Source organism: Amblyraja radiata, chromosome 6, assembly GCF_010909765.2.
Source record: "Amblyraja radiata isolate CabotCenter1 chromosome 6, sAmbRad1.1.pri, whole genome shotgun sequence".
Classification (NCBI taxonomy): domain Eukaryota; kingdom Metazoa; phylum Chordata; class Chondrichthyes; order Rajiformes; family Rajidae; genus Amblyraja; species Amblyraja radiata.
Genome location: NC_045961.1, coordinates 95,971,980 through 95,993,265, shown reverse-complemented (window position 1 = coordinate 95,993,265; position 21,286 = coordinate 95,971,980).

Sequence of the window (21,286 nt, the reverse complement as noted above, 5' to 3'; positions counted from 1 at the left end):
GGAACAATTTAAAAGGTATCTGAGTTCATACGTTCATAAGTTCAGAAATGAGAGGAGCAGAATTATGCCATTTGGCCCATCGAGTCTACTCCGCCATTCAATCATGGCTGATCTATCTTTCTCTCTTAACCCCATTCTCCTGCCTTCTCCCCATAACCCCTGACACCCGTACTAATCAAGAATCTATCTATCTATCTATCTCTGCCTTTAAAATATTCATTGACCTGGCCTCCACAGACTTCTGTGGCATTGAATTCCTCAGATTCACCACCACCTGAGGAAATAAATTTCTCCTCATATCCTTTCTAAAGGTACATCCTTTAATTCTGAGGCTATGGCCTCTGGTCCTATACTCTCGTACTGAGAGGCAGCACTTTCACACAGAAGGTGGTGTGTGCATGGAACAAACTGTCAGAAGGAGTGGTAGGGACACGTACAATGACAGCATTTAACAGATACTTAAACCCGTGCATAACTGGAGTCATGGAGCATCAACTCACCCACACCGACCAAGATGCACCATCTGCACTGCCTGCCTTTGGCCCATACACCTCTAAACTTTTCCTATCCATGTACCTGTCTGGAACATCTCTGGAGAGAAGGAATGGATGATGTTTCAGGTCGACACCATTTCTTCAGTCACCCATTCCTTCTCTCCAGAGGTGCTGCCTGTCCCGCTGAGTTACTCCAGCTTCTTGTGTCTATCTTCGTTTTAAACCACTGTCTGCAGTTCCATCCTAGACATGTTATTAAGGCTTGGATGACCAATAATTTAATTTAAATATTTTGATATAATGATTTAGTTGGGTCTTTGACAATGTCCCAGATGGTAGACTAGTCCAGAAGGTCAGAATGATATGGGATCCAGGGTGATAGGAGGTGGACAGTGGTTGTGGAAGTTATTTTTCAGGTTGGAGGCTATGATCAGTGGTGTTTTGAGTAACGTTATGAGTTAGATACAAATGTGGTGGCATTGTTAACGAGCTTGCAGATAATACAAACATTTGCTGGTGCAGTGAATAATAAAGAATGTTGAAGGTAGCTGGAGTAGCTCACTGGGACAGGCAGCATCTATGGGGAGAAGGAATGGGTGACGTTTCGGGTTGAGACCCTTCAGATTGATGTCAGGGTAGTGGGCGGGACAGAGATAGACTGTAGTTCGAGACAGTAAGACTGGTGGGAGAACTGGGAAGGGGGAGGGGCAGTGGCGGACTGGCCAGGGTGTCAGCTCTCCCGATGGCAAGTGGCCCCTGATGAAGTGGGCCCCCGTTGTCTCCTGGCAACCAATATTTTTAGACCCAGTCCGCCACTGGGGAGGGGATGGAGAGAGAGGGAGAAAGCAAGGGCTACTTGAAGTTAGAGAAGTCAATGTTCAAATCGCTGGGGTGTAAGCTAAGCAAGTGAAATATGCGGAGCTGTTCCTCCAATTTGCGCTGGGCCTTACTCTGACAATGGAGGAGGCCCAGGACAGAAAGGTCAGATTGGGAATGGGAGGGGGAGGGCTGAGCAACCGGGAGATCATGTAGGTTAAGGCTAAGGTAGACGCAAAATGTTGGAGTAACTTAGCGGGACAGGCAGCATCTCTGGAGCGAAGGAATGGGTGACGTTTCGGGTCTTGACCCTTCTTCAGACGATCTCCGAGCCTGAGATTGGTCTCATCGATGTACCTGAGTTGACACCAGGAACAGCGGGTGCAGTAGATGAGGTTGGAGGTGGTGCAAGTGAAACTCTGCCTCACCTGAAAAGACTGTCGGGGTCCTTGCATGGGGTCGAGGGTGGAGGCAAAGGGACAGGTGTTGCATCTCCTGCAATTACAGGGGAAAGTACCTGGGGAGGGGGTGGGAAGGGTGGGAAGGGACGAGTTGACCACGGAGTTGCGGAGGGAATGGTCGCTGCAGAAACAGAAAGGGGTGGAGATGGGGAGATGTGGCCAGTAGTGGGATCCCATTGGAGGTGGCGAAAATGTTGGAGGATTATATGCTGTATGCGATGGCTGATGGGGTGGAAGGTGAGGACAAGGGGGGCTCTGTCCTAGTTCCGAATGGGGGGAGAGGAGAGCGAGAGCGGAGTAGTGGGATATCGAGGAGACCCTAGTGAGAGCATCATCTATAATGGAAGGGGGAACCCCCGTTCTCTAAAGAATGTGGATATCTCCGATGACCTGGTATGGCAAACCTCATCCTGGGCACAGATGCGGCGTAGACGGAGGAATTGGGAGTAGGGGATAGAGTCTTTACAGGAAACAGTGTGGGAGAAAAGTGTAGTCTAGATAGCTATGGGAGTCAGTGGGTTTGTAATAGATGTCAGTCAATAGCCTGTCTCCTGTGATGGAGATGGTGAGATCTAAAAATGGTAAGGACATGTTGGAGATGGTCCAAGTGAATTTGAGTGCAGGATGGAAATTAGTCATGAAGTTCAGAAAGTCAGCGAGTTCTGCATGGGCGCAGCAGGTAGCACCAATGCAGTCATCAATGTAGCAGAGGTAGAGTTTGGGAATAGGCCCAGTGTATGCCTGGAACAGTGATTGTTCTGTTAATCCTGGCCAAATTGGAGAGGCTAGGACTTTAAAATGGGGTATAAGCTTCAGGGCTGCTGGGAAATTTGGTCAATTTGGAATTACTCTCTGCAGAGCTGGGACAAGCTGCGGAATGGTGCCAGTGTGTCTAGAACCTAGATACAATTTGCAAGAAAAGAATAAGAACATCTGCAGACCCTGTCAATTAGGTGCAAAATGCATAGAATGGATTGGATGGCTGCAAACCAGACATACACCTATATAATGTTGCAGAGTTCAACTTTGCCGAGTGTGGATTGGACGAGGTATTGAGCCTTGTCTGGGTTTCTGGCAGATCAGGGTAAATGTTTCTAAATTGGCTTCCTTGCGAAGTCCGGTTTGAATACAATGTATTGAGCTGCTGTATTATTGGGTTAGGGAAATGCCTGTTATGTATGGGGTTAATCGATAGCTGTAATTGGATTATTAAGAGACCACCCCCATGCGGTTCGGTCCCTCGAGGTCCCGGGACATATAAAAGTCTGCTACCACGAGGTCCAGCGTCGATCTTCTGGGAGAGCGCTTGGGACTGCGTGACCTTCTGGAGTGTCTCTGTTTGAGCGAGGCCTAGAGGGCTTGATCAGGCAGATACGAGGATCAAACCTGTTGTGGGATAGGTACAGTAGTTGAACTGTGACGTGCTTTTGTTAAAATAAAGATTGATTCAAGTGCTTGATTCAGTGTTTTTACTGAAACTAGACTGGGGGGGAAGCTTAGATACGAGCAATTTAGTTTGACGTACCCTACAAAAAGGCAGGCATAGTTAGGGCCCTTGCGAGTGCCCATAGCTATGCCTTGGATTTGGAGGAAGTGGGAGTAGTCAAAGGAGAAGTTGTCTAGGGTAAGGACCAGTTCTGCTAGGCGGAGAAGAGTGTTAGCAGATGGACATTGGCTGGTTCTGCGGTCAAGGAAAAAAATCGAGGGCTTTAAGACCTTCCTGGTGGCGGATGGAGGTGTAGAGTGACTGGACATCCATAGTAAAGATGAGGGGGGGGGCTGGAAAACTGAAGTTTTGAAGAAAGAATATTGTCTATGATTACAGCAGGATCTAGATCAACTGGGAAAGTGGGCCAAGAACTGGCAGATGAATTTAATTTGGACAACTGCAAAGTATTGCAGTTTAGTGAGTGAAACCAGGGCAGGATTTACAACAGTAAACGCCAGGGCCCTGGGGTGTGTTGTGGAACAGAGAGATACGAGGAGATAGTTCCCCGAAAGTAATGACACAGGTAGACATGGTAGAAGGCATTTGGCATGCTTGTTGACCATGTGTGTGTGGAATGAGCGGCAGAGGTAGTGGTATAGGTGAGTACAATTACAACATCTGAAAGGCATTTGGACTGGTACATGTATAGGAAAGGTTTAGAGGGTACGTGGGCCAAATGCATAGCTCAGGTAGGTCACTTGGTTGGCATGGACAGGTTGGCTGAAGGGCTTGTTGCGGTGGTGTACGCCTCAATGACTCTACTCATTTCCATGTCATTAATCATTGACCGTTACGATCAAGCCAATAAATCTGCGTTTTCCATTTCCACATCCCCCATGAACTGGGATGAGAACTGCTTTTACCTCTTGTGCTATCAGGTTCCACTGTATGCACTGACACCTTCAGAATGAAGATTAACACTTCACAAATCCCCGCCCACATCTCTGAGATGTGGTTCATTTCCCCAGGGGATTTGCTGCTTTCCAGTCCACTGACTTCATCTGCTTCACTTTGGCAGAGTGCCAAAACCTGACGAGCTGATTTGATGTCCGGCCAGGAAACTCCCGTTGTCAGGCGATCACCACGATGCAAAAATAATCAATAGCGCAGCGGTAGAGTTGCTGCCTTACAGCGCTTGCAGCGCGGGAGACCCGGGTCCGATCCCGACTACAGGTGCTGTCTGTACGGAGTTTGTACGTTCTCCCCGTGACCACGTGGGTTTTCTCCGAAATCTTTGGTTTCCTCCCACACTCCAAAGACATACAGGTTTGTAGGTTAATTGGTGTGGTATAAGTGTAAATTGTCCCTTGTGTGTAGGATAGTGTTAATGTGCGGGGTAACGCTGGTCGGTGTGGACTCGGTGGGTCGAAGGGTCTCGACTCGGTGGGTCGAAGGGTCTCGACCCGTAACATCACCCATTCCTTCTCTCCAGAGATGCTGCCTGTCCCACTGAGTTACTCCAGCATTTTGTATCTATCTTGACCAGAAACATCACCTGCCTTAGTTTTAGTTTAGCGATACAGCGTGGAAACATTCCCTTCAGCCCACCGAGTCCGCTCTAACTCAATGATCACCCATACTCTAGTTTTATGTTATCCGAGTATCATGTCCTACATGCCAGCAGCAATTTACAGGTCAGTTATGGTACAAACATTTACCTCTTTGGAATGAGGGAGGAAAGCAGAGCACCCAGAGAAAACCCACGTGGTCACAGCGAGAACATAAAACTCCATACAGACAGTACCTGCAGTCAGGATTAAACCTATATCTCAACCTCTGTATAGCAGCTACACCACTGTGCTGCCCCATGTTTCCTAGAGATGCTGCCCGAGTTGCTATCTGACCCGACGAGTTACTCCAGCACTTTGTGATTTTTTTTTAAACCAGCATCTGCAGTTCCTTCTCTCTCCATCTTATACCCTTTTCCAGTTTACTGTGAGTATAGCTGGATCTATTTATGTGTCCTGCTATTGTGTAAATATTTTACTCCATTTCCTATCAAACCCTTTGCAGATCTTACCCTTTCTACAATATCAATATAATACGATAGATATGATAGTGGCGTTTTCTGAGACTTTTAGATAAGCATGTGAATATGTAGGGAACGCAAGGATATGAAACACGCAGGAAGAAGGGATTAGTTTAATTTGGCATTACATTTGGCACAGATATTGTGCACTGAAGAGCCTGTTCCTGTGCTGTTCTTTGTTCTATCAACAAACCAAAAGTGTTTATTCCATTGTCAGATTTTACAAGGCATGTCAAGAATAGTGGCAAGGCAAGACTAGTGAAAGGCTTGGATAGAGTGCATGTGAAGAGGCTGTTTCCACTGGTGGGAGAGTCTAGGACTAGAGATCATAGCCTCAGAATTAAAGGACATTCTTTTAGGAAGGAGATGAGGAGAAATGTCTTTAGTCAGAGGGTGGTGCATCTGTGGAATTCTTTCCACAGATGGTTGTGGAGGCCAAGTCAGTGGATATTTTTACGGCAGAGATAGATAGATTCTTGAGGTTATGGGGAGAAGGCAGGAGAATAGGGTTAGGAGGGAGAGATGGATCAGCCATGATTGAATGTCGGAATAGACTTGATGGTCCGAATGGCCTAATTCTGCTCCTATCACTTGTGATCTTATGTCTGATTGCCCCAACACTGTTCACCATCTTCATTGCGACAACCATCACATCATCCAGGCCGACCTACCCCCAGGAATCAAAATCATCTACAGAACAGATGGCAGACTTTTCTATCTTGCCCGTCTCAAGTCCAAAACTAAGACATCTATGAGCTGCCTCATCGAGTTCCAATACGCAGACGACTACTGTGTTCCAGCTCTCTCAGAAATCTGCAACAGATCCTGACAGCCTTCAACGGTGCATACACAAAACTTGAACTTACCAGCAACCCCAAGAAGACTCAGGTTATCTACCAACCGTCACCAACTGAGACAAATCGGAATGAACCGTCAATTCAACTCGGTGAAACAACCCTGGAAAATGTGGATCCCTTTCCGTACCTTGGAAGTCACCTCTCCTCCAATGTCGAACTTGATGACGAGATCCAACATCGTCTTAAGTGTGCTGGAACAGCTTTTGGACATCATCGAACGAGTCGTTCAAAATCGTGGCATCCGAACAGACACCAAAATGTTAGTGTACAAGGCAGTGGTGATTTCAACGCTACTGTATGCATCAGAAATCTGGCCAACCTGCCGACGCCATCTGAAAACACGTGAAAAGTTCTACCAACGATGTCTTCGAAGCAGCTTAAATATCAGCTGGGAAGACAGAAGAACCAACGTCAGCGTGCTGAATGAAGCGAAAACCTCTAGCATCGAAGCCTTCGTCATCAAGGACCAACTAAGATGGGTCGGTCATGTTGTTCGGATGGAAGACGAGCATCTACCAAATCAAACCTTCTTCACCCAGCTTAAAGAAGGCAAACGGAAAAGAGGCGGACAAAAGAAGAGATTCAAAGACGCCTTAAAAACCAGCATGAAGAAATGTGCAATCGACATCGACAATTGGGAAAACAATGCCAAGGACAGGAAACTCTGGCGAACCATCATCCATGAAGGAACAGCGACCTTCGAAGCCAAGAGATGCGCAGAATTAGAAGAAAAGAGAAGAAAATGGAAAGAGAGGCAGCAACAACCAAAGCCTGGTCTGGAGTTACCTGTCCTGAATGTCGGAGAACTTTCAATGGCAGGATTGGACTCATAAGCCACCTGAGAGTCCAAAAAACAACAGATCGTAGACCATCATCCTCGACCTCGAGTGATAGCCACAACAGAACTATCTCTCTTCTCAGAAGACATTACAAAACAAAGTGAAAGGAAAAGGGAAAATCCTATTGGTTCATCAGACATTGAGTGGCACAGTGGTGCAGCGGTAGAGCTCCTATTCGATCTTGACGACGGGTGCTGTCTGTACAGAGTTTGTACATTCTCTCTGTGACCATGTGGGTTTTCTCCGAGATCTTTGGTTTCGTCCCACACTCCAAAGATATACAGGTTTGTAGGTTAATTGGCCTGGTATAGTTGTAAATTGTCCCTAGCGTGCGTAGGATAGTGTTGGTGTGTGGGGATCGCTGGTCGGCGTGGACTCGATGGGCCAAAGGGACTGTTTCTGCCCTGTATCTCGAAACATTAGCTACTCGATATTACAGGTATTAGGGGTATCATTTCCCCTTCTCACTTAATCCTTCATTGTTATTTCTGCTGGACTACAGCAGTGTTGTGAAGTGATTTGTGAGCTGACTGCAGTTGTGACTGAATTCAAGCTCGAGAAACTAATTGGCTCGGTAACTAGTTTCTCTCCGAAACAAAGTATATGGATTGTATAAATGAGGTCCCTGTCAGCATCGTGTCATTCTGAGGAAGAATCTTTTTTGGCCCCCCAATAAATTGTCATTCCATTGAGATGCCGGTGAGTTCCAGGTAAAGACTGTCAAATGGAAAATGCAGAGATGTGTGTTCGTGCTAAGTAGGTACAATCAGACTGGAAAACAATACATAACAGCTAATTTTTCACTGTTCTTCGAAGGAATTGCATATGCTGCTTAATTTTTTTTAAACTTTAAGTTGGACAGGCTTCACTTGTAGAATGTAGAACTTGTGGGACGACAGATGGCACAATGGGCTAAGTGTTCGGCTGGCAACCGGAAGCTAGCCGGTTCGAATCCCGCTTGGAGTGCATACTGTCGTTGTGTCCTTGGGCAAGACACTTCACCCACCTTTGCCTGTGTGTGAATGTGTGTGAATGTGTGTGAGTGATTGGTGGTGGTCAGAGGGGCCGTAGGCGCAGATTGGCAGCCACGCTTCCGTCAGTCTGCCCCAGGGCAGCTGTGGCTACAGAAGTAGCTTACCACCACCGAGTGTGACTGAGGAGTGAATGAATAATGCGATGTAAAGCGCCTTGAGTATTAGAAAGGCGCTATATAAATCCCATCCATTATTATTATTATTAACTTAGAACACAGAAAAATAGGGCAGTGGAAGAGGCCCTTCGGCTCATCATGTCCACACCAAACTAAATGTCAAGATACACTAATCTCCTCTGCCTGCATGCGAGCCGTATCAATTATTTGATTCATTTATACTTTACTAGACCAAGGGGGACCTGTTGAGGGAAGGGGAGGGGGGGGAGGACGGCGTCACAGGGGAGGGCTGGTTCTCGAATACAATACTCCATCACCCGCCCATAGGTCCCAATATTCACCACTCCTGAGAGAGGGAGGGGGGGGGGGCAGAGAGGGAGGGCCCCCTTCCCCCTCTCCTCCCCCCTCTCCACCCCTTCTGCCCCTCCCCCCTCCACCCCACCCTCTCTCCCCCACTCTCCCCCCCTCTCTCTCTCTCTCTATCTCTGCCCCGGGAAGAGGTAGGAAGGGGGAGGGAGGTGGAGGGGGAGGGGGAGAGGAGAATGGGGAGGGGAGTGAGGGAGGGGGGATGGGGGGAGGGCGTGGAAAACAGCAGCTCATGTAAAACAGTGCCCCAGAAACACCTGGTTTCTGGTGCTGACAAAGTTACAAAAGTTCATAAGGTCATAAGGAATAGGAGTAGAATTAGGCCATTTGGCGCATCAAGTTTACTCCGCCATTCAATCATGCCTGATCTATCTCTCCCACCTTACCCCATTCTCCTGCCTTCTCCCCATAACCTCTGACACCCATACTAATCAAATATCTATCTATCTCTGCCTTAAAAATATCCACTGACATGGCCTCTACAGCCTTCTGTGGCAAAGGATTCCACAGATTCACTGACTAAAGAAATTTCTCCTCGTCTCCTTCCTAAAAGAACGTCCTTTGACGGTGGATATGCAATGGAAGGCATTTAAAGACTGCATGGATGAAGCAGAGGAGAACAAATGGCTTAATTAGGAAAGGGAAAATAGATTATGAAAGAAAACTGGCAGGGAACATAAAAACTGACTGCAAAAGTTTATATAGATATGTGAAGAGAAAGAGATTAGTAAAAACAAATGTAGGTCCCTTGCAGTCAGAAACAGGTGAATTGATCATGGGGAACAAGGACATGGCAGACCAATTGAATAACTACTTTGGTTCTGTCTTCACTAAGGAAGACATAAATAATGTGCCGGAAATAGCAGGGGACCGCGGGTCAAATGAGATGGAGGAACTGAGTGAAATCCAGGTTAGCCGGGAAGTGGTGTTAGGTAAATTGAATGGATTAAAGGCCGATAAATCCCCAGGGCCAGATAGGCTGCATCCCAGAGTACTTTAGGAAGTAACTCCAGAAATAGTGGATGCATTAGTGATAATTTTTCAAAACTCTTTAGATTCTGGAGTAGTTCCTGAGGATTGGAGGGTAGCAAACGTAACCCCACTTTTTAAAAAGGAAGGCAGAGAGAAAACGGGGAATTACAGACCAGTTAGTCTAACATCGGTAGTGGGGAAACTGCTAGAGTCAGTTATTAAAGATGGGATAGCAGCACATTTGGAAAGTGGTGAAATCATTGGACAAAGTCAGCATGGATTTACGAAAGGTAAATCATGTCTGACGAATCTTATAGAATTTTTCGAGGATGTAACTAGTAGAGTGGATAGGGGAGAACCAGTGGATGTGTTATATCTGGACTTCCAGAAGGCTTTCGACAAGGTCCCACATAAGAGATTAGTATACAAACTTAAAGCACACGGTATTGGGGGTTCAGTATTGATGTGGATAGAGAACTGGTTGGCAAACAGGAGGCAAAGAGTAGGAGTAAACGGGTCCTTTTCACAATGGCAGGCAGTGACTAGTGGGGTACCGCAAGGCTCAGTGCTGGGACCCCAGCTATTTACAATATATATTAATGATTTGGACGAGGGAATTGAATGCAACATCTCCAAGTTTGCGGATGACACGAAGCTGGGGGGCAGTGTTAGCTGTGAGGAGGATGCTAGGAGGCTGCAAGGTGACTTGGATAGGCTGGGTGAGTGGGCAAATGCATGGCAGATGCAGTATAATGTGGATAAATGTGAGGTTATCCACTTTGGTGGCAAAAACAGGAAAGCTGACTATTATCTCAATGGTGGCCGATTAGGAAAAGGGGAGATGCAACGAGACCTGGGTGTCATGGTACACCAGTCATTGAAAGTAGGCATGCAGGTGCAGCAGGCAGTGAAGAAAGCGAATGGTATGTTGGCATTCATATCAAAAGGATTTGAGTATAGGAGCAGGGAGGTTCTACTGCAGTTGTACAGGGTCTTGGTGAGACCACACCTGGAGTATTGCGTACTGTTTTGGTCTCCAAATCTGAGGAAGGACATTATTGCCATAGAGGGAGTGCAGAGAAGGTTCACCAGACTGATTCCTGGGATGTCAGGACTTTCTTATGAAGAAAGACTGGATAGACTCGGATTGTACTCGCTAGAATTTAGGAGATTGAGGGGGGATCTTATAGAAACTTACAATATTCTTAAGGGATTGGACAGGCTAGATGCAGGAAGATTGTTCCCGATGTTGGGGAAGTCCAGGACAAGGGGTCACAGCTTAAGGATAGAGGGGAAATCCTTTAGAACCGAGATGAGAAAAACATTTTTCACGCAGAGAGTGGTGAATCTCTGGAACTCTCTGCCACAGAAGGTAGTTGAGGCCAGTTCATTGGCTATATTTATCAGGGAGTTAGATGTGGCTAGAGGGATCAGGGGGTATGGAGAGAAGGCAGGTACGGGATACTGAGTTGGATGATCAGCCATGATCATATTGAATGGCGGTGCAGGCTCGAAGGGCCGAATGGCCTACTCCTGCACCTATTTTCTATGTTTCTATGTTTAATTCTGAAGTTCACCAAACGGTACTCTATTCCCAACATATCCATGTGCCTATCCAAAAGCCTCTTAAATGTCCCTATTGCATCTGCCTCCATCGCCACCTCTGGCAGCTCGTTCCGGGCGTCCACTATGTTTTTCTGTGTAAACTTGCCTCTGACTACTCCATTAAACTTTAACTTCTCGTATCTTAAATCTGTGCCTCTCGTCTTTGACATTTCCACTTTGGGAAAACTTCTTATTGACATCACATTTTAATGCAGTGTAGGCAATGCAGCAATTATGCTTAATTTGGCATTTGTTAAAATTTCCCGGATATCCTTCGAAGCAATCTTCGGTGCGTTGCCAGATGTGGCACTGAGTCTTGCAGACAAGAACAAAAGTAACAGCAAATATCATAATAATGATAATAATAATGTGGTGCTCCATCCTACCTAGTCCATAAATCTGGAGCAGGAGCTCCTTAAGGCCGAGATATTTATCGGTGGCCGGGAGGGCTGCGAGGAAGTCCGTGACCTCCTCGACCGTGTCCTGGTCGAGGGCCCCCACCAGGTAATAGAAGCGGGTGGCATTGACCGTGATGCCCCGCAGGTTGAACTGGGCCTCTGCCTGCTGGAACCAGATGTGCGGCCGGGTGGTCCAGAAGTTGGGCAATTTTACCGAGACCGCGTCCAGAGACAGGGCCGGGCCAGCCTGTGAGGAGGTAGGGCGTTCTTCTTTCTCCATCATGACGACAATGGAGCGTCGGGGTCACCAATGTGGTGCGTGGGTCTCAAAAAGGAAGAGAGGAGTCAAGTAATTTGAGAGGCACCTTTAATTATGCTCCTCCCGGTTGTAGGGAGGTCCAAACGAGCGACAGATGGCACCCAAACCCCTGCCTTTAAACCCTCTGGTTAAGGGCCGCCTCCGGACTGAAGCACCCCCGTGCCGAGGGGTTCGACAGCTATGATGGCGCGACCCTTGGGAGCCGCCACAATAATATATTTTATTGTCATTGCACATAAGTGCAACGAGATTTGGTATGCAGCTTCCATCCGATGTCATAACTTAAATAACTAATAAATTTTAGATTTAGATTTAGATACCCCGAGAACATGGTTTGTAAAAAGAACATTAAAACAGTAAAATAGTCAAAACAGTTCAAACAGACTAAAGTGCAGATGTGTCTGTGTGACGTGACCATCCGAGGGAGGCAGTCCAGGGGGGTGGGGGGCACTCAGCAGGGCTGGTTCAGAGCAGCTATAGCTCTGGGAATGAAGCTGGTCCTGAGTCTGGAGGTTCGGGCATAGAAGGCCTTGTAACGTCTGCCGGAGGGAAGTAGTTCGAACGGTCCGTTACAAGGGTGTGAGGAGTCTTTATGGATGCTGACGGCCTTCCTGAGGCACCGTGTGTGGTAGATGCCCTCCAAGGCTGGTAGCTGTGTCCCAATAATCCTCTGCGCTCTGTGGACGACGCGCTGAAGAGCTGTCGCTGAAGGGCTCTGTATGAATGCCCGCTGAAGAGGGCATTCATACAGAGCCCTCAGTACAGTCAATGCAGTCTGATGTTCCTCTCCATGCAGCTGAGAGGAACATCAGACTCCTTTGCCTATTTCAGAGCTTCTGTGAATTTGGAAGCAACAGCAACAAAGATAAGCAGGAGAAAACACTGATTGGCTCTAGCCCAAGTGGGAGGAGAGTTAGAAGTGAGTCAGAGGGGGGAAAAACAGTTGAAAAGGAGAGGCAAAGCACAGGCAGACTTTACTCAGAGCTGCTGTGGATTTGGAAGCAACAGCAACAAAGATAAGCGGGAGAAAACACTGATTGGCTCTAGCCCAATTGGGAGGAGAGTTAGAAGTGAGTCAGAGGGGGGAAACAGTTTAAAACTCAGGAATTTGGTTTGTAAATTGGTAAATTAGGCAGTTTATCAGTCAATATAAGCAAGACGGCTCTTAGCAAGCGGCAGTGAATGAGCGGCCTTGTGAGGGGAGTGCCTTGTGAGAAAAGTGTGAGTCTTTGGCTCGAGAGTCTTAGGAGAGGAGACCACGCAAAACGCTGCAGAGGGAGAGACGAAAGAAGGAGATGTCAGGCAAGCTGATTCAGTGCGATGCTTGCAGTATGTGGGAGGTCAAGGACACTGCTGGTGCCTCTGGCTGCTACAAATGTGACAAGTGCATCCAGGTAGAGCTCCTGAAGGGCCGTGTTGGGGAACTGGAGAAGCAAGTGGATGACCTCAGGTTCGTCCGAGAAACTGAATCGTTCCTCGACAAGTCCTACAGTACGATTGTTACACCTAAGGTACTGGAAGAGAGAAGGTGGGAGACAGTGAGAAAGGGAGGGAAGCATGGAATGCCAACGTCCCCGGGTGTTGTACCTCTTGTGAACAGGTTCACCCACTTAGAAGCTGTCGGGACAGAAGACGTGTTTACACTGGGCGGCGGACTGGCTTGCGATGCGAATAGGGCTGTTGAGCCAAAACCAAAAAGGCCTAAGGCAGACAACGCCATTGTAGTGGGAGACTCCATTGTGAGAGGTACGGACAGGGGTTTCTGCGGTAACAGACGGGATGTGAGGATGGTGTGCTGCCTTCCTGGTGCCACGATCCAGGATGTCACGGACAGAGTGCAGAAAATCCTCAAGGGCGAAGGTGAACAGCCGGAAGTGGTAGTGCATGTCAGCACAAAAGATGTCGGAAAGAAGAGGATGAATATTCTGCAGCGTGACTTTAGAGAGCTTGGAAAAATGCTGAAAAGCTGGACCTCCAGGGTTGTTATCTCCGGTTTGCTTCCAGTTCCTCGTGCTGGCGAGAGCAGGAACAGGGAGATACGGGACCTGAACGTGTGGCTGAGGAACTGGTGCACGGGGCAGGGATTTAGATTCTTAGATCACTGGGATCTGTTTTGGGGTAAGGGGGAACTGTACAAAAGGGACGGATTGCATCTTAACAGGTGGGGGACCAGCATTCTGGCAGGCAGGTTTGCCACTGCTACACGGGTGGTTTTAAACTGAATAAGGGGGGTGGTGTGTCAAATGGGATAGTCGAGGATGGAGTTAAAGGGAAAGGGTTTCTTAAATGTGTGAGCGGAGAGACAGAGGGGTGTAAAATGAGGGTAGAAGCAATAGGTAGCAAGGTGAAAAGTAAAAGTGGCAGGCAGACAAATCCAGGGCAAAAATCAAAAAGGGCCACTTTTCAACATAATTGTATAAGGGGTAAGAGCGTTGTAAAAACAAGCCTGAAGGCTTTGTGTCTCAATGCAAGGAGCATTCGTAATAAGGTGGATGAGTTGAATGTGCAGATAGCTATTAATGACTATGATATAGTTGGGATCACGGAGACATGGCTCCAGGGTGACCAAGGCTGGGAGCTGAACATCCAGGGATATTCAATATTCAGGAGGGATAGACAGAAAGGGAAAGGAGGTGGGGTAGCGTTGCTGGTTAGAGAGGAGATTAACGCAATAGAAAGGAAAGACATTAGCTTGGAGGATGTGGAATCGATATGGGTAGAGCTGCGAAACACAAAGGGGCAGAAAACGCTAGTGGGAGTTGTGTACAGGCCACCTAACAGTAGTAGTGGAGGTGGGGATGGCATCAAATAGGAAATTAGAAATGCGTGCCTTCTCCCCGTATCCCCTGATGCCCACATGCTTTGAAACATTGAGCCTTAAGATGGAGGAGTGTGATATGCTGAGTTAGTTGGGGAATAAATTGGTAGCCCAGGCAGCTGTAGCTATGTAAAGAAGAGTTCTTGGATGGAGTAGAATGTGGGAGAAAGTGGAATCCAAGGAGAGCTGAGTTGAATTTAGTATAGAGATACATCATGGAAATAGGCCCTTCGGCCCATTGAGTCCACGCCGACCCATACATTAGTTCTATCCAACCTCCAAACCTGCAAGTCTTTGGAGTGTGGGAGGAAACTGGAGCACCCAGAGAAAACCCACACGGTCACAGGGAGAACGTGCAAACTCCATACAGACAGCACCCATAGTCAGGATCGAACCTGGCGATGTAAGGCAGCAAATCTGCCGCTGTGCTGCTCAGAGGCTGCGAGTTACAGAATGGGGGGAGAATTGCTGTTTATATCTCTGAACTGAAGGAATTGTATTAAGAAAATCTGGACTTTTTTTTAAACCAGCTAATGTCAGTAGCAGTAACCTTGAAAAGAGTGGTTGTTGTAAAACCATCTGTTTCATTAATATCCATCAATGAAGGACATTTATCATCATTACCTAAGTCTGGCCTTTAAGTATTCTGGGACTACCAATGTGGTTGACTCTGAATTGTCCCCTAGGATAAACAGTAAACATTAGCATTGTCAATTACTTCCACATCTTTTAAACTAATGTTTAAAAAAAAAGTTCTCAGGAGGACACCACTGAACTATTACGAGGAGGGATTTCTTTAGCCAAAGGGTGGTGAATCTGTGGAATTTATTGCCACAGACGGCTGTGGAGGAGAAAATCAATGGGTGTTTTTAAATCAGAGATTGAGAGGTTCTTCATCAATTAGAAAGGTTACAGTGTGAAGGCAGGAGAATGGGGACTTGTCGGTGCCTTTGTGTACTTTGTGTACGTAAAAACAAAGAATTTCACTGTACCTAGTCAGGTACAAGTGACAATAAAGTATCATCATCATCATGAGAGTGGAGAATAGATTAGCCATGATCAAATGGAGGAGCCGACACAATGGCTTAATTCTGCTCCTATGTCTTGTGGTCCTATGGTTGCTAAGAACACTTCAAAATGCTGTATTTTACCAAAGTCCAAGGACAATTAGCAGGGTTTGTCGCAGAGGTCCTTCTGCAATTGTACTGGGCCTTCGTGAGACCACACCTGGAGTATTGGGTGCAGATTTGGTCTCCAAATTTGAGGAAGGACATTCTTGCTATTGAGGGAGTGCAGCGTAGGTTCACAAGGTTAATTCCCGGGATGGCATGACTATCATATGTTGAAAGAATGGAGTGGCTGGGCTTGTATACTCTGGAATTTAGAAGGATGAGAGGGTATTTTAAGATTATTAAGGGTTTGGACACGCTAGAGGCAGGAAATGTGTTCCCGATGTTGGGGAGTCCAGAACCAGGGGCCACAGTTTAAGAATAATGGGTAAGCCATTTAGAACGGAGATGACGAAAAACTTTTTCACACACAGGGTTTTGAATCTGTGGAATTCTCTGCCTCAGAAGGCAGTGGATGCCAATTCTCCGGATGCTTCAAGAGAGAGTTAGATGGAGCTCTTAAAGATAGCAGAGTCAGGCGATATGGGGAGAATGCAGAAATGGGGTACTGATTGTGGATGATCAGCCATGATCACATTGAATGGCGGTGCTGGCTCGAAGGGCTGAATGGCCTACTCCTGCACCTATTGTCTATTGTCTATTCAGAGAGTATTTGAAGCAAAGGAGGTCAAAACAGGGCAGCGAAAAATTAGTCAAGGTTCTCTGTGTTGGAAGGAACGACAGATGGTGGATACAAAATGTTGGAGTAACTCAGCGGGACAGGCAGCATCTCTGGAGAGAAGGAATGGGTGATGTTTCAGGTCGCGACCCTTCTCCAGACTCAGGGGAAAGGGAAACGAGAAATGTAGATAGTGATGTCAAGAGATATTGAACAAATGAATGAAAGATATGCAAAAAAGTAACGATAAGGTGTCAGTGAAGTTAAAACCAAATTGGAGAGACAGCATGTCATATTTTGCTTGGGCAGTTTACAACCCAGTGGTGTGAGTATTGATATCTCTAACTTTAAGTAACCCATGTATTCCCTCTCCCTCCATCCCATCTCCACCCAAGTCGCCAAGTCACCCAGCTTCTCCTTCTCAACCAGCAAACAGTTACCAATGGCCTGTTTCCTTTATCATTGTTACCTTCTTGCATATCTTTCATTCATTTGTTCTATATCTCTCTCTCCATCACCATTTGTAGCTCTCGTTTCCCTTTCCTCCGACTCTGTCTGAAGAAGGGTCTCGACCCGAAACGTCACCCATTCCTTCTCTTCAGAGATGCTGCCTGTCCCGCTGAGTTACTCCAGTATTTTGTGTCTAACTTCAGTTGAGGTCCTAGTCTGGATCATTATTCAGGTTGAGAACTAGTCATTCACTGGGAATAAGTCATACCATTGAATTATTGTATCCAATATATTATCTTACCAAATATGTCAAGTATGTGGAGAAAAGGAACTGTGGATACTGGAACCTTGAGCCGTACACAAACTGCTGGAAGAACTTGTCTATCTACCTTTTGGTATATTGGATTAATGACACAAACGTGAGCAGAAACTGTTTAAACTGAGTTGAGTGTATCATTGAAAGAGGCTTTTGCTTTCCAGCCAGTTGTAATCGGGAACAAAGCACCAAGCTGATTGCTCTTAGATTGTGTAATGGGGGCCAATTAGTTACTGGTGAGATTGGCGAAAGATACCTAAATAATTGACTTCATGGAGGAGAAATGTTAATATCAACAATTGAGGTCTCTGTTAAAGTCTGGTTGGTTTGTCCATAGACACAAAGAGTAAAGCATGCAGGTACAGCAGGCAGTGAAGAAAGCAAATGGCATGTTGGCCTTCATGGCAAGAGGAGTTGAGTATAGGAACAAGGAGGTCCTTCTGCAGTTGTACAGGGCCCCAGTGAGACCACACCTGGAGTATTGTGTGCAGTTCTCGTCTCTCAATTTGAGGAAGGACATTCTTGCCATTGAGGGAGTGCCGTGTAGGTTCACAAGGTTAATTCCCGGGATGGCGGGACTGACATATGGTGATAGAATGGAGCAGCTGGGCTTGTATACTCTGGAATTTAGAAGGATGAGAGGGAATCTTATTGAAACATACAAGTTTATGAAGGATTTGCACATGCTAGTTCTGGGCTCCCGATATTGCGGGAGTCCAGAACCAGGGGCCACAGTATAAGATTAAGGGGTAAGCCATTTAGAACTGAAATGAGAAAAACCTTTTTCACACGAAGTTGTGAGTTTGTGGAATTCTCTGCCTCAGAGGTTGGTTCTCTGGATGCTTTCAAGAGAAAGCTAGATAGGGCTCTTAAAGATAACAGTCAAGGGATATGGGGAGAAGGCAGGAACGGGGTACTGATTGTGGATGATCAGCCATGATCACATTGAATGGCGGTGTTGGCTCGAAGGGGCGAATGGCCTACTCCTGCACCTATTGTCTATTGTCTAAAATCAAAATTTTCAGGCAGGGATGGAAGAATGATGAAATATCCCCAAGAATAAAATGAAAAAAAATCCAGAATCTATTGATATCCTGTTTATTGCTCTCATTGTTCAAAATCAAAGGCTTGAATCTTAACATAGAAAACAAAGTGCTGGACTTCTGGGCAGCTTCCAACCCAACGCTATGAATATCGATTTCTTTAACTTCAAGTAACCCTAACATCCCCTTTCTCTCTGTCCCTCCTCCCCCAAGTCGTTGTACTAGTTTCAAAGTCATCTTGTTGAGTCTCATTGGCTGTAACTCGTTTTCACCCAGCCCACATCTAACAATGGCCTGTTTCCTTTGTCATCGTTACTTTTTTGCATATCTTTCATTCTTTTGTTCTATATTTCTCTACATCACCTTCTATATCTCTCATTTACCTTTACCCTGACTTAGTCTGAAGAAGGGTCTCGACCCGAAACGTCACCTATTCCTTTTCTCCAGACATGCTGTCTGACCCATTGAGTTACTCCAGCTTTTTGTGTCTATAGGCTGGTGTAACCTAGCAGGTCAGGTTGCATCTCTGGAGAACACGGATAGGCAATATTTTGGGTTGGAACCCTGCTTCAAACTCTTAAACTTGCTTCAAGACTGGACCCATCCAAATAATGCCATAATAAAATCAGAAATTTCTGGAAAGATTTCTTACAAGCATATGGTGCAACACAACCATAGAAATAAAATGTTTTAGAATCGGGTGGCGAGTGGCCGGGAACATAAGATAGGTATATAGCTTTCAATCTCTTTTTTCCTTTTCTTCTTTTATTTTTATTTTCTCTTTTTCTTCTCTTTCTCATTCTACTTCTTCTTCTTTTGTACTCTCTTTCTATCTCACGCACCACTTATGTCAATCTCTTCTTTTCAACTCTTTTCTTCCTTATTCCTGTTTTGCTATTAAATTAAAAAATCACAAGTTGTATATGAAATGTAATATGTCAACAAGTATTAGGTACTGAGGTACCACATTATTGTACTTCTAGCAAAAATTTTTTTTTTTTAAATAAAAAAAAAGATATTTCTGGAAAGTCAGCAGGTCAGGCAGCACTTGTAGAGTAAGAATTATAAAGAGCTTGTAAAGAGCCTTTATCAGATTTCAAAATGCTGGAGGAACTCAGCATCTGCAGCGGCAATATACAGGTGAGATTTCATGTTGGGACCCTTTATCAGTCTGAGGAAGGGTCCTGACCCAAAACATCACCCGTTCATTCCCTCCACCAACACTGCATGGCCTGCTGAGGACCTTCAGAACCAAATTCCTTCAGCCTGACCCACTGACTTCCTGTTTTACTCAAAATCTGCAGTTCCTTATGTCTCTTTTTGTCAGCATTAGGTGGCATCATTTAGTGTGCAAGTCACACCTCCAAAGAACTCTCCAGAAAGACTGGATAGACTCGGCTTGTACTCGCTAGAATTTAGAAGATTGAGGGGGATCTTATAGAAACTTACAAAATTCTTAAGGGGTTGGACAGGCTAGATGCAGGAAGATTGTTCCTGATGTTGGGGAAGTCCAGGACAAGGGGTCACAGTTTAAGGATATAGGGGAAATCTTTTCGGACCGAGATGTGAAAAACATTTTTCACACAGAGAGTGGTGAATCTCTGGAACTCTCTGTCACAGAAGGTAGTTGAGGCCAGTTCATTGGCTATATTTAAGAGGGAATTAGATGTGGACAGTCTGAAGAAGTGTTTCGGCCCGAAACGTTGCCTATTTCCTTCGCTCCATAGATGCTGCTGCACCCGCTGAGTTTCTCCAGCATTTTTGTGTACCTTAGATGTGGCCCTTGTGGCTAAAGGGATCAAGGGGTATGGAGAGTAGGCAGGTACAGGATACTGAGTTAGATGATCAGCCATGATCATATTGAATGGTGGTGCAGGCTCGAAGGGCCGAATGGCCTCTACTCCTCCACCTATTTTCTATGTTTCTATGTTTCTAACTCTCACTGCTAAATATTTGAAGGGGATGAAGACTTGTTCTATCTTTGCCTGTGTGTGACTGTGTGTGAATGTGTGTGAGTGATTGGCGGTGGTCGGAGGGGCCGTAGGCGCAGATTGGCAGCCATGCTTCCGTCAGTCTGCCCCAGGGCAGCTGTGGCTACAGAAGTAGCTTACCACCACCGAGTGTGACTGAGGAGTGAATGAATAATGCGATGTAAAGCGCCTTGAGTATTAGAAAGGCGCTATATAAATCCCATCCATTATTATTATTATTATCACGTTTAAATGGAACTGTTTCAAAGCTATTAAACACAAGTAGGTAATGGTAGGGAGCTGGATCATCTTTTAATAAAAATGGGGCTGTTCAGTGCTCAAGTCTGTATGTAATTATATTGATTTATAAAAAGTTATTTGAGGGAAATGTTGGTCTTTGTAAGTGTACTCTGGGTAGTATAGAAACAAGAGTTTAGAAATCCATTGACTTGAAAGCCAAGTGGTCCTGGTAGGATACAACATCTCCAATCACAAGCCGCATGGTGGCGCAGTGGGAGAGTTGCTGCCTTACAGCGCCAGAGAGCCGGGTTTGATCCAGACTTGTCTGTACGGAATTTGCACGTTCTCCCCGTGACCTGCGTGCGTTTTCTCCGGGATCTCCGGTTCCCTCACGCACTCCAAAGACGTACAGGTTTGCAGGCTAATTGGCTTTGCAGGCTAATTGTAAATTGTCCCTAGTGTGTGTAGATAGTGTTAGTGCGCGGAGATCGCTGGTTGGCACGGATGCGGTGGGCTGTGGTGCCTGTTTCCACGGTGTAACTCCAAATTAAACTAAACCAAAGTGACACACAGTGCCGGCATGCAACAGTACAACAACAGCTACTTGTATGGGATTTTACATGCTTGGTAGATTTTGTTGGGTCCATCTCTACTGCCAAGAGTGTTTAATTCTCACATACACTGCGACTGGCTCAATTAAGTTCCTACTTGCAGTCGAACATTGTAAATAAATATACCATAAGGTTTTGTGCAACTTTCCACGATGTCCATGGTGGTTTGGTGCTGAGGTAGGCTTGGGGTTAGGGGTGTGCAGTGCGGTTTACGAGCCTGATAGCTGATGAGAAGAAGCTGTTCTTGAACATAGA